The 11987-nt window shown below is 32.0% G+C and overlaps 1 long non-coding RNA gene across 23 annotated transcripts; it reads left to right on the top strand.

The window, feature by feature from the left end:
* The first annotated feature begins 3069 nt into the window (after positions 1 to 3069).
* On the top strand, positions 3070 to 10589 carry LOC110864763. 23 transcript variants are annotated; one of them, XR_004878529.1, is made up of 18 exons: positions 3070 to 3413; positions 3528 to 3682; positions 4562 to 4789; positions 4916 to 5174; positions 5564 to 6456; positions 6533 to 7037; positions 7137 to 7248; positions 7466 to 7537; positions 7622 to 7689; positions 7789 to 7933; positions 8017 to 8100; positions 8214 to 8303; positions 8431 to 8551; positions 8620 to 8753; positions 8937 to 9017; positions 9154 to 9253; positions 9367 to 9487; positions 9600 to 10077. It is a non-coding gene; the product is annotated as an uncharacterized LOC110864763 (long non-coding RNA). The 23 variants fall into 23 exon arrangements; XR_002550073.2 differs by lacking the exon at positions 5564 to 6456 and adding an exon at positions 10267 to 10589 and having other exon boundaries at positions 8214 to 8551; positions 9600 to 9712; XR_004879200.1 differs by lacking the exon at positions 5564 to 6456 and having other exon boundaries at positions 4562 to 4740; positions 4958 to 5174.
* Positions 10590 to 11987: the final 1398 nt, after the last annotated feature.

The following is an 11987-nucleotide window of genomic DNA, read 5'->3' as shown; positions in this document are numbered from 1 at the left end:
TAAAAAAAAACATGTGTATTACATAGATAAATAAATATAATGTAATTGGTTAAAACGTACAGCCATCAAGATATAAACTTAAAAATCGGACTTTGATATATTATTTACTTATCGTAACATTTTAATTTAACTGTTAAATAAATTAGAAAACCAAATGTCAAGTCAATTAAGAACGTCTAACTCTACTTTTATATATGTTTGATATGAAATATCAAGTTAATTAAGAGCATCCAACTCTAGTTTTATATATGTTATTACTAGGTTATAACCCCGTGTATTACACGGGTCGAATAAATAAAATATATGTACTAAAAATAAATAATAAAACAATATATCATTAAAAACCTCCTTTATTGTACGGGTTGAATAAATATAATTTTATATATTAAATAATAAAAAGTTATATCTATAAGAACCATATTGTACGGGTTGAATAAATATAATTTTATATAGCAAATAAAAAAGTTATATCTTTAAAACCACGTGTATTACACGGATTGAATAAATGTAATATTATTTACCAAATAATAAAATAATACATCTTTAAAAAATCTCATTTATTACACGTGTTGAATAAATATAATTTTATATACCAAATAATAAAAAAGTTACATCTTTAAAAATATGTGTATTACACGGGTTGAATAAATATAATTTTCTATACTAAATAATAAAAAATATATATCCTTAAAAAACCTCGTGTATTGTACGAATTGAATAAATCAAATTTTATATATCAAATGATAAATGTTATATCTTAAAAAACCTTATGTATTACACGGGTCGAATAAATGTAATTTTGTATAGTAAATAATAAAAAAGTATATCTTTAGAAAATCACGTGTATTACACGAGTTTAATAAATCTAATTTTATATACCAATAATAATTTTAGGTGCCAAAAGGGTTAGAAAAAAAAGACGTTGGGGTCCAAAGGGTTAGAAAAAAAGACGTCGAGGACTTAGATGTTAAAAAATTTCTTTTTAGACTAAAAGGGTAAAAGTAATATAACCACAGTGGCCAAAATCATAATTTACTCTAATATCAAATTAGATAACTATGTTTGAATTTGAAGTAAAATAGATAAATATAAAAGTAATAATTAAACTAAATAATATTTAGTAGGAGGATTATCTATAATTAATTATAAGATTTTAAACTAAAATAATAATTATCTATAAGATATGGCCTAATATGATGACAAGTGTCCCTAAAATGGTTTCTTTTATTATATAGTATAGATAGATACACATTATTTTGTTATATGTGATTATTTATGTATTTTAGTGTTACTTGTAATTTTAATTAAAAAAAAAGATTATTTATGTTTATTTTGTTATTACTTAAATATCTAATCTTCAAATCTAATTTATAATAAATAGTTTCAATTAATGTGATACTCTCCTACTCACAATTTTATGTAAATTTTATTTTAAAATACCTTTACTAAACTTTCTCACAAAATAAATAGAATATTTTGTTTTCTTTTACGTACCAAAATTTGACAGAAAATGAAATTCAATAAATCCAATTATTTTGATTTAAATATTAGCTTTAATAAAATAAATAAATTATTTACATAATATTTTAAAATATTATATTATCTCCTATACAAATTGTTTAAATTTATATTAAAGTTAATTTTATAATAATCTTTTAATTGATATTAATTATCTATAAAAACATATGCATTCAATGAATGACATGTGTCCTCTTATTGGTTTCTTTTATTATATAGTATAGATATTAAATCAATGGGGCAGATCATCATCCAACAGGACTAGTCCAGTGCACCGGACACAACATTCTGGACGGGCCACCTCACCATCTCCATCGTGTCGTACACGATAATGAAACACAAACGTACACAAAATTAAATAAGCAATTAAATTTGGTAGTTGGGAATAAATTAAGAACATAGGTTAAAAAGAAGAGTAAATTACAATTTGGCTCCCTATGGTATGTCTCATTTTGCATAATGACATCTCATCTTTCAGATTTTATCTCATGTCTTCTCGTGCCCAATAAATCATCACACTCTGCCCCAGCCGTCAATCATACGTTTGTTTAACCGTCCAGCTGAGGGGTGAAATTGTCCATTCGCCTCTTCCCCCCACCCCCCCCTTTTTTCATGATTTGTTTGGCTATAATCTCATTTACTTTTTTTATGTTAAACAAACTTGCATTTTACAGTTGGTGGTGGGTGGTGGATTATTGTAATAATAGTAAAATCAGGGGCGTATACTGTAATAGAAAAAAGGATATAATAGATTTTACTCGCTTTTTAGACGGTCAAACAAAGATTTGACTGACGCCTGAGGTCAGTGTGATGATGTATTAGAGCATTCTCATTCAAACCACCAAAATCTGTGTGGGGTTTTTTAAAATATAAGAAGTATAAAAAGTGGTTGTAAGTGGAGGAGAGAGAAAATGTTACTGTTCATCTGTATATTTGGGGGACACTGTTCACTCCCTATACTTTTTTAATATATATTGAAAGTGGTTGTGATTGGAGGAGAGAGAAAATGTAATATATATTGAAAAGGAGAGAGAAAAAGTATTTGTTTTTAATGGAAATATATTGATATAGGAGTTGTTTTTTAGTGGAATGTATGTATATTTTTAGTGGATTGGATGTGAATGCTCTTAGGCACGGGGAGGCATGAGGCAAAATCTAGAAGATAAGGTTTCATTATGTAAAATAGGACAAATCACAGGAAGGTAAATTGTAAGTTACTCTAAAAAGAATTTGATAACCCTAAAGATTGGAAATTTATGTTGGACTACTTCGGGTGACTTTCAAATAAAAAGGTTAGTTTAATTATATGAATGGCTAGATTATTTTTATTTAATTAAATAGAATTTCAGTTGAGTTAGAATTAGTATATATATATATATATATATAAATGAGATGGATTTGGGCTATGTGGCATTTGTCTTTGGCCATGTAGGATGATGTGGCAATTTAGTTTAGGAGGGAAATCCATTCTCAATACACAAAATCATTAATCCACGCGGGATCCGTTTTTGTTCGGGTTATTTGATACCCGTGTTTTCGGATATATATAAAATCCACAGAGACAACTTTCTCTCCTATCCTCCCTGTAAACCCTAACCAAAAACTTCATCGCCGCTTTTATTTTTGTGGCAATCAGAGGTAACATAGTTGGATTCAAGCGATGGTGGTTTGATATGCCGACCATGACGGTGCTTTAGGGTTTAGAAGATGCTGATGCTCTGCTTGCTCATTCATCCAATCTTATATCTCTCGATTTGTTACAGTTAAACGCCATTATTGTTTGATTTGCTTTCATCGATTTGTTTCGGTTACTATTATCGAAAATTAGTTGTGCGTTCATCAGCCGATGATGGTGGTGTTTAGGGTTGGAGAAACGATGATGGTGGTGGGCAGTGGTAAGTTTTTATTGATCAGATATTTTATTATTTGATTTTTTAGATCGGAGAAATAGTTAGGGTTCTAAGTTCAATCCAAAATATTACCCAGTTCTGAATATTTTTGTTCTTCAGTGTTTCTCGGTTCAATCGACATGAAATTAAAGGACGATTCTTTGGTTGTGGATCGGTGTGGAGTGTGGCCTGTGGTTATGGCTAGAGTTTAAGGTATTAAAATCATGATGACGATGAAACAAGCTGGAGATGAAACTGATGAGCTAACAAACTAGGTAATCTTCACAAAATTGCTTCTTTTTTTAATGATTAATGTTTTTTTGGTTTCGTCTAGAAAGTGATCAAGTGATATAAAATTACTAAAATCAATTGATATTGTAATGGGTCAGTTTTTTTGTTCATATAATATATGTTCTTACCTGAAATATATGTTTCTTCATATAGCTTCTTACCGGAATATTTTGTTTCTATAATGACACATATTCTTTCTAAAAGGAAAGCTAATTAGTTGCGATAAAGAGGGTTTGTATAAAATATTGTTTGGAGGTGCTTTCGTTGTCTGACATTGTAGCAATTGGTTAATCAGATGCTATTGTTTAAGAAAATATTGGACCAAATCACTACAATAAATTTATGTATTTAGTTTGTTTTATCTTGCATGTGCTAGATGAGATTGGTGTTGATGTGGCTTCAAAGGTTTGTAGTTGTGATAACAATCTAACGTACTTTCCAGATCTGTAAGCTTCATTCACCGTTTTCATGATTCAGATAATAATCGTTTTCATTTATTAATAATACTTGTGTGTTTGTTTTGTGATCGTTTTTGTGTGGAGTAATTTTCATCAATGACGAAGATCGTTGGTACGCTCGAACCGAAATCGATGTCTGTGGAGGTTCTTTCACGGTGTCTGATGGTCGGAATGTCTACCGTTATGATGTTTATTAAAAAGTCATATAATTAGGCATGCTTTCTGGTTAAAACATTGTTAGATACTTGAATTGTGTTAGTAGAATTTAAATGTAATTAGATTGATGGGAATGCGATGGGGGCTACGAGTTTTTTGAAAATCTTGTGACTAGAAAAGTGCATACGTGTTCTTCGATGAAATGTCTGATGAATATTTTTAAGTGGATTCTGATTTTGTGTGTTGTAGAGCATTCCGGAGAAAGCGATTTGGTGGAACGTTTTAATGGATCAAACTCCCCATTCCGGCTTAGTTTAAATCTATGGAGAAGACGATTAAAATTTGGTGGAGACAAGCTGGGTTAAACAGCTAAGCTGGAAAAGGGGTTTATATTGGGTTGTTTTTGTACTTTGTGCTGGATACCAAAGGTGAGAAACTAGAATCATGTGCAAGCAACATGTTGCCTCTGTTCGCATTGTAAGTCCATCTTACATGTCCATGTTTCTTTGTGTCATTTACTTCATGTGATCTTCTCTTTTCTTTAGCCATGTTGTTCGGGTGTGTCCTGTTTCTCACTTATATATGTCATATTTTTATGTATAGGTTTCATGTGATTCACTTCGCTTTTGCTTGGTTACTTGTCAGATTGCATCCATGGCGGATGTATCCTCTTTTCTTTGAAGATGATACATTTCGTATCTTGGGTTTGGATTTGAGACAATGAGTGCAACTGTCATGGGTCGTCCCTATGGTGCAAAGTTGTTATAAAAGTTACATTTTAATGCGTGACTATCGAGATGCAACCCACGTTGTTGCTGCACGGACGCGAGGCGAATTCTATCAGAATTGGTTCGTTAAAATGGTATTTTCTTTTTTAAATATGTATATCTATAACAAATTCCAGTTGACACAAAAACCAAAAAAACCTCGACATCGTGTTAACTAAGTTAGTGCACATACAGACCATTGCCAAAATATGATGCAAAGTTGAAGTGGTGTTGTGGGATGGTATCACTTTTTAATGGAACAACTATAAAGTTTCTTTACGGAACCATATGCAAGCTTCATGTAGTGCACCAAAACTACACCTTTTTATAGCAAAAAAATTAATAAACCACTCTTTTTACATCAATAAAATATACCATTTTTTGGAAATAAAATACAGCAAAAGATGCCAGAATTGCACTTTTTTACAACAAAAAATTTTAATAAACCACCCTTTTGACAACATTTTATGGCGAAATACTGCAGAAAAAGTGGTCTTTGGAGGAGCACTACAAATGCATAAAAACCGACTTAGAACACGTATAAATGATGAGCAAAGGGTGGGAATCGAAACGGCAAACCCACGGTTATGGAAATATGGGATAACCCGAAAATCGTGTCACACACATGAACCTGAACACCACACAAGTATTCGCGGGTCAACACAAACACGACCCTTTTAACCTTAAAAAGTTTGTTTAGTTATTTTTTTGGCATATTAATACTTTAAATTTCTAAATTTACATATTATTTTTGTTTTTATTAAGTAATTATTTTTGAAGTATGTAAAGTTATATTTAAACTTTTAAGTTCTGGCAAAAAAAACCCAAATAGGCAAATAGTGTAAGTTATTAAACTGGTCAATCCGTGAACCCATTGGGTTGAGACAAACACGACCTTTTTGTCTGAAAGTGTATGTGAGGTCGACCCAAAGTTGATCCGTATCCGTTTAGATCAGACTCAAACCCGCGAATTTTGTGTTAGGTTCGTGTCATGTATGAAGTTCATATTACTAACTAATACAAGAAACCAAGAAAATGTGTTTTTTGGAATATTACTAGAGAAATTACTTACAGATGATATGAATTACGGCCTCATAAAGTCTATCTGAACCCTCACAAACTGAAACTCCTCAAGTATTGGACATGGCAATTTGTAGTGATCCGGCCCGTTCTGTCGTAATGATCGTTCTTCGGCTCTTTGAAATATACCATTATTGGCTTCGCTGGACGATCACTATAATATTAAACATATCGGTTTCATTGGCGTTGTATGCTCTTGTGGCTTTCTACCATGTATTCGCTAAAGAATTAGTCCCACATAACCCTCTTGCAAAGTTTTTATGTGTCAAAGGGATTGTCTTCTTCTGTTATTGTCCGGTACAGTTCTCATTTGAGTTGCAAAAGATTCGTAAAAAGTCATAAATCATAGCGAGCAATCGTTTGGATTTTGCAGGGAGTGTTGCTAAGTATTTTGGCGGCAATGGATATACTCATGCCTGAACATTATTGGCTAGATGCAGCACATGTTCAGCAAGCACTTCAAAACATACTGGTGGTTGTGAAGATGATATCTATATATCTATATATATTAATAAATGAGATGATTTGGACCATTTGTCTTTGAATGGTGGAGCCATTTTCCTTATGTGGCATGTTATGGTGGAGTGGAGGTTGATTTTGGGAGGGAAGACACAATATTAGATGTATTGAGAACTGGACACGGGATCCGAATTATAATCGGGTCATAGTTAATGGATCCTTTATATTTCTTTTTTTCTCATTCTTCTTTCACACAATTGCTTTTTACTCATCCACAAACCCTATAAAAACAAAGCTGCAACTCTCTCTCTCCCTCTTATCACCACCGCCAATATCCTCCATCAGTTCCACAAGATCACAAGATGACAACGTTTCCTTCTGGTTGAAGCATCTACGATCCAGACAATACAATCCATCGGGTATGTAAACCTAGCAGGTACTAGCAGGTATTCTAATCAGGATTTGAGAGTAATTAGGGTTTTCTAAAACTGGTGGCTTCTTCTCTTTCCCTTAATCAGAAACCCTAAATCAATCGACGCCGCCACCACAATCATTCGGTTCTTAATCAACCTCCGAAGATGCCATTTCATCTCTGCGTTGGATTCCCAATTGTATTTCATCGATCCATCGGTATGTTTCTCAAATCCCTAAATATTATTCCATCGCCTTCATACATAATCGATTTTTTCTTCCATTAATTTAGTATTATTGTTGAAATCGGTTAGTTCAATTTAAGATTCAGGTTTATTTATTAAATGCAGACGATAATTTAGTCAAAATTAGTATTTTTTTTCTAATTGAATTGGATTGTCACATTTGATTGTAATTTTGTATTTGTGGGTTGCAGTTTGCTCATAGGAAATGTATTCAGAAATGCTGCAATAAGAAAGGGCATATAACCTGTGAGATTTGCAATCAGGTTTGGCCTTTTTGGTTCAGAATTTTAATAATTTGGTGAATTTTTTTTTTATTGAAATGCTATTGAATTTGACATGTTTCATAGATTTATTCACCGGATTACGCCCTTCCACCAGCTACAACCAATCCAGATGTCATGACTATTGATATCAGGTGAAGTTGCTACAAGGATTTGGCGAAAAAATTATTCTTCGTTTTTTTAAATCTTTCTGCACAAGGTTTACTGTTTTTTATTCTCATTGTATTTTTTAGGCATGCATGGGGCCCGCAAATCGATCTCCGAGATGCTCACTTCTTGGATTTTGCTTCTGATGATCAGTTTCTTGAACCGGTTTATGAAGATTACGGTGTAGGAAGTAATAACAACAATGCGTACCTCCGGTTTATGGCTCTCATTGTAAGTGAAAAACAAGTCTCATGTCACAAATTTTATTAAAAGGTCATATAAACTTATTATTGTTTGCTTAAATTAAATGTCAGTTGATGTTAATATTGCTGATACGTCAAGCTTTATTGGTCACAAGAGACCTCGGGATGCTGCCAGAATCGTCAAAATTCTTTAACGTAAGTTTGTATTGTTGAGTGAATTATAGTTTGCAATCATTGACTTCTCTGCATGAATATTTCTATTGTGCATGAATGAAACCTAATTTCGTTTCACATGTTTGTATGTGAAGAAATATAATAATCGAGAATGATATCGGGTTCGAGATTGAGGGCAGGTGCGGTCGAGTTGGAGTAAATGGAGGATTCATAGTATATTCATAGTTAAGTTGGGTTTGTTCGTCCCTGACCACACTTATACCCCCTTATTTTTAATAATTAAATAACCATCCCTCTATTGTTGGTTGTCATAACACTTATAAAGTTTACATTATTCATTATTATTTGTAGAAGACGTTCAGAAAGGATGCCTAGCTTTGTAAACTGCGAGAAAATTATTCGCAAATCAGGGTTGTTTTCAACTAATGAAACCAAGGAAGAACCCAGCACTACAAATCTCAAGTATATTCTGGTAAATGTTATTCATTTATGTAGATCTTTGATTGTTATTTTTCTTTATCCTAAAATATATTGTTTTAGTGTTAGAAACAGATTCATATATATGATTTTGATTTTGGGAACAAGTCCCAATTTATCTTGCTGAATTGACTTAGAAAACTGGACACAATGACGACAAGATATAGATTCTGAAGGCTTTACAATCTAAGTTGAAGGTGCTGTTCATTAGGGTTTATTTGTGTTTAGATTATGTTTTTTTTACAAATTAGTTCAGATTAGGGTCTTTTTTGTTTAGATTTGTTACATCGATTTGTTCCTCCTTCGTCATCGTTCAATGATTCAGACTGGTCTTTGTTTCTTGATTGTTAGTCAAATGTATACTTGATTTTTCTTTACAGATTCAACGATGGCGGACACTTGCGGGAGATATTTTTGTTTGTTGGACAACCTGTAAATGGCAATGTACTCATTACCCGTTTGTAAGTACCAGCTTCTCGAATGATACATGTATTGTTATTATTCGAATTTGATAATAACAAAATCTATGAATTAGTTTCAATGTTGAATATTTCTATTGTGCCTGAAATGAAATTTTTCACATGTTTATATGTGAAGAAATATAATAATCGAGAACAAGATCGGGTTCGAGATCGAGGACATGTGCGGTCGAGTTGGAGTAAATGGAGGATTCATAGTATATTCATAGTTAAGTTAGGTTAGTGCGTCCCTGATCACACTTATACCCCCTTATTTTTAACAATTAAATAACCATCTATTGTTGGTTATCATAAGACTTATCAAGTTTACATTATTCATTATTATTTGTAGAAGACGTTGAGAAAGGATGCGAAGCTTTGCAAACTACGAGAAAATTATTAGCAAATCAGGGTTGTTTTCAACTAATAAGACCAAGGAAGAAACCAGCACTACAAATCTCAAGTATATTCTGGTAAATGTTATTCATTTATGTAGATCTTTGATTGTTCTTTTTCTTTATCCTAAAATATATTATATTAGTGTTAGAAAAATATTCATATATAGGATTTTGATTTCGGGAACAGGTCCCAGTTTATCTTGCTGAATTGACTGAGAAAACTGGACACAATGATGACAAGATATAGATTTTGAAGACTTTACAATCTAAGTTGAAGGTGTTGTTCATTATCGAATTAAGGTATAACTTTTTTAACATAATGTGCCTAACTTTGAATATGTGGGAATTTCTTTCATTTTGTGATGCAATGGAGCTTCTGCCTGAAGATGAATCCTTACAAGGAACTCATGTCGACAGGCGTCCTATCCCGCCACCCCTCACCCCCCCGGGGTGTTATACGATGAAAATCCAGAATCTCGCAAGAAGTATAACGGGTGAAAAAGTTGGGGTTTGTAATTATTACCATTGAATGATAAGATTCTTTTTTTTTATTATTATTTTTTAACTATTAAAACATTATATAACATTTGGGATGTGTTTTAACTTTGAAGTTTATCATTGTAGAAATGATTATCGAACAAACAAACATATTATTTTGTGGTTTAGTAGCACAATGTGTATTCTTACATTATTTGTTGTTCCACGGTTTCTTGATACTTTCGTACGGGATAAACTGGACGCATAAGTGGAAAATGATTATTGAGTAATGACTGAAATGTAAAATGTTTTGACAAAACCTGTTTCATGGAGCAGAAGTCTCATGTGTTTTACTAATAGAAGTGCATTTATTGTAGATATCAGTATTGACTGTGATGAAAGATTCACGACGGCTTGATCTACTAAAGAAAATTGCTGGTAGTCGAGATTATGTTCATCGATTTGATTTTTTTCAAATTAGGATTTATTCATTTCGGATTAGGTTTTTCAGTTTTTTTTCTTCGCGTACTTTTTTAATTATTTGATAAGATGGATGTTGGGAAGAAGTTTGATTGGAAGGCCCTACTCACCACTTATTACGTGAACGGGCAGGACTCACCACCTCAGAGTTAAGTTTTATGTCTCATCAATATGTTTTGTATTTTATTTGTTCACAAGGTTAAGTGTTCCACATCCGTTTCTTTGCATATAAGAATGTGTTTTGTATTTTATTTGTTCATAAGGTTAAGTGTTCTACATCCGTTTCTTTGCAGATAAGACATGGAAATTGCACATGACACGGTTAGTGGCAACATGACATATATCAAGTTTTTGTAATCAATCTACTAATTTTAGTATACAACTACAATCATATACAAATTTTAATTACGACGATTAGGAAATGGAGCGTGCAATAGTCGATGGCAATAGTGCTGAGACAAGACATATAATCGTAACAACCATCGGTCATGTAAATGGTTAACTAACACAGGTATAGGATTTTCAATAGAAAGATAGAGTAAATGCTAAAATTAGTAGATTCTTCAAGCGTTTGAAATCAACAATATTATTTGGTAGGAAAACAAATCTGAATTGAAGTTGTAATATAAGAATCTAATAAAGAATGTTGACGATTGTGTTAGATCAAATATTTGAAACACATCAGCTGGCTGTTTACGTTAAAAGCATCAACTTTTACACATGTGGTACTGAATGAAAGGGATGAATGAAATTGCAAGCCATTGCTCCGGACAAGGTGAACCGGCTTTCTTCTATCTTTGTTTTTTAATTATTAAGATAAATTTAGTTTAGGATTTCACAATTTCATGTTAAATTGATTGATATGTGGGTAACTGGAAAGGCCCTAATATTAGATGAAATTATTATGTCTGGCCCTTTCAAATTAATAAAGTCGAGGTGTATGTGTATTTATTTTGTTTAATTATATTAGTTGGAGAAGATAAACTTACTTGGCTATTGTTTAATACATGAATTTCAAGTTCTTTCCACAAAATTTGCATCTGTCAATATTATGGTATATGATTTTGGAGTGGATTTGGGTGCATTCAAGATTAAACCTAATGAGGTACCATGTTGGTTAATAGGCACTGAGTATGGTTAGTAGTTGGATTCCACCCGTATAACATGATTTTTTAACTATATGCAATACATTTTTCATTCGTTTATTTTTTATTGCTGTATCACTAATCATGAATGTGTTTTTATATCTTCGTTTTTTTTTGTGAATAGTCATGAATGGATTCAACCCGTGTAACTAGAGTTTCTAACTTCATCTCCTCTTTGGCGTCATAGTAGTTGGTACTGATACTAGCGTTGTACATAATCATAACATATTTTTGTTTATTATTATTATTATTATTAATATTATTATTATAATTTTTATAAAGTGCTATCTGCTAATTAGTTAAAAGTTGAGAGTGGTGTGCTACAAATCGAAAGTTGAGAGTGTTATCAACTAATTGATGAAAGTTTAGGTTACTTAAATCCAATATCTCTTTTAAAAATGTATATAGAGTTGTGATTGATAAAATTTAAATGGTCCAACCCGCGAAGTTCGCGGGTGATAACCTAGTAGTAT

The sequence above is a fragment of the Helianthus annuus genome, chromosome 1 (genome assembly GCF_002127325.2).
Source record: "Helianthus annuus cultivar XRQ/B chromosome 1, HanXRQr2.0-SUNRISE, whole genome shotgun sequence".
Lineage (NCBI taxonomy): Eukaryota > Viridiplantae > Streptophyta > Magnoliopsida > Asterales > Asteraceae > Helianthus > Helianthus annuus.
The sequence above is the reverse complement of the archived record's forward strand: the minus strand, read 5'-3'. Positions and strand labels throughout refer to the sequence as shown.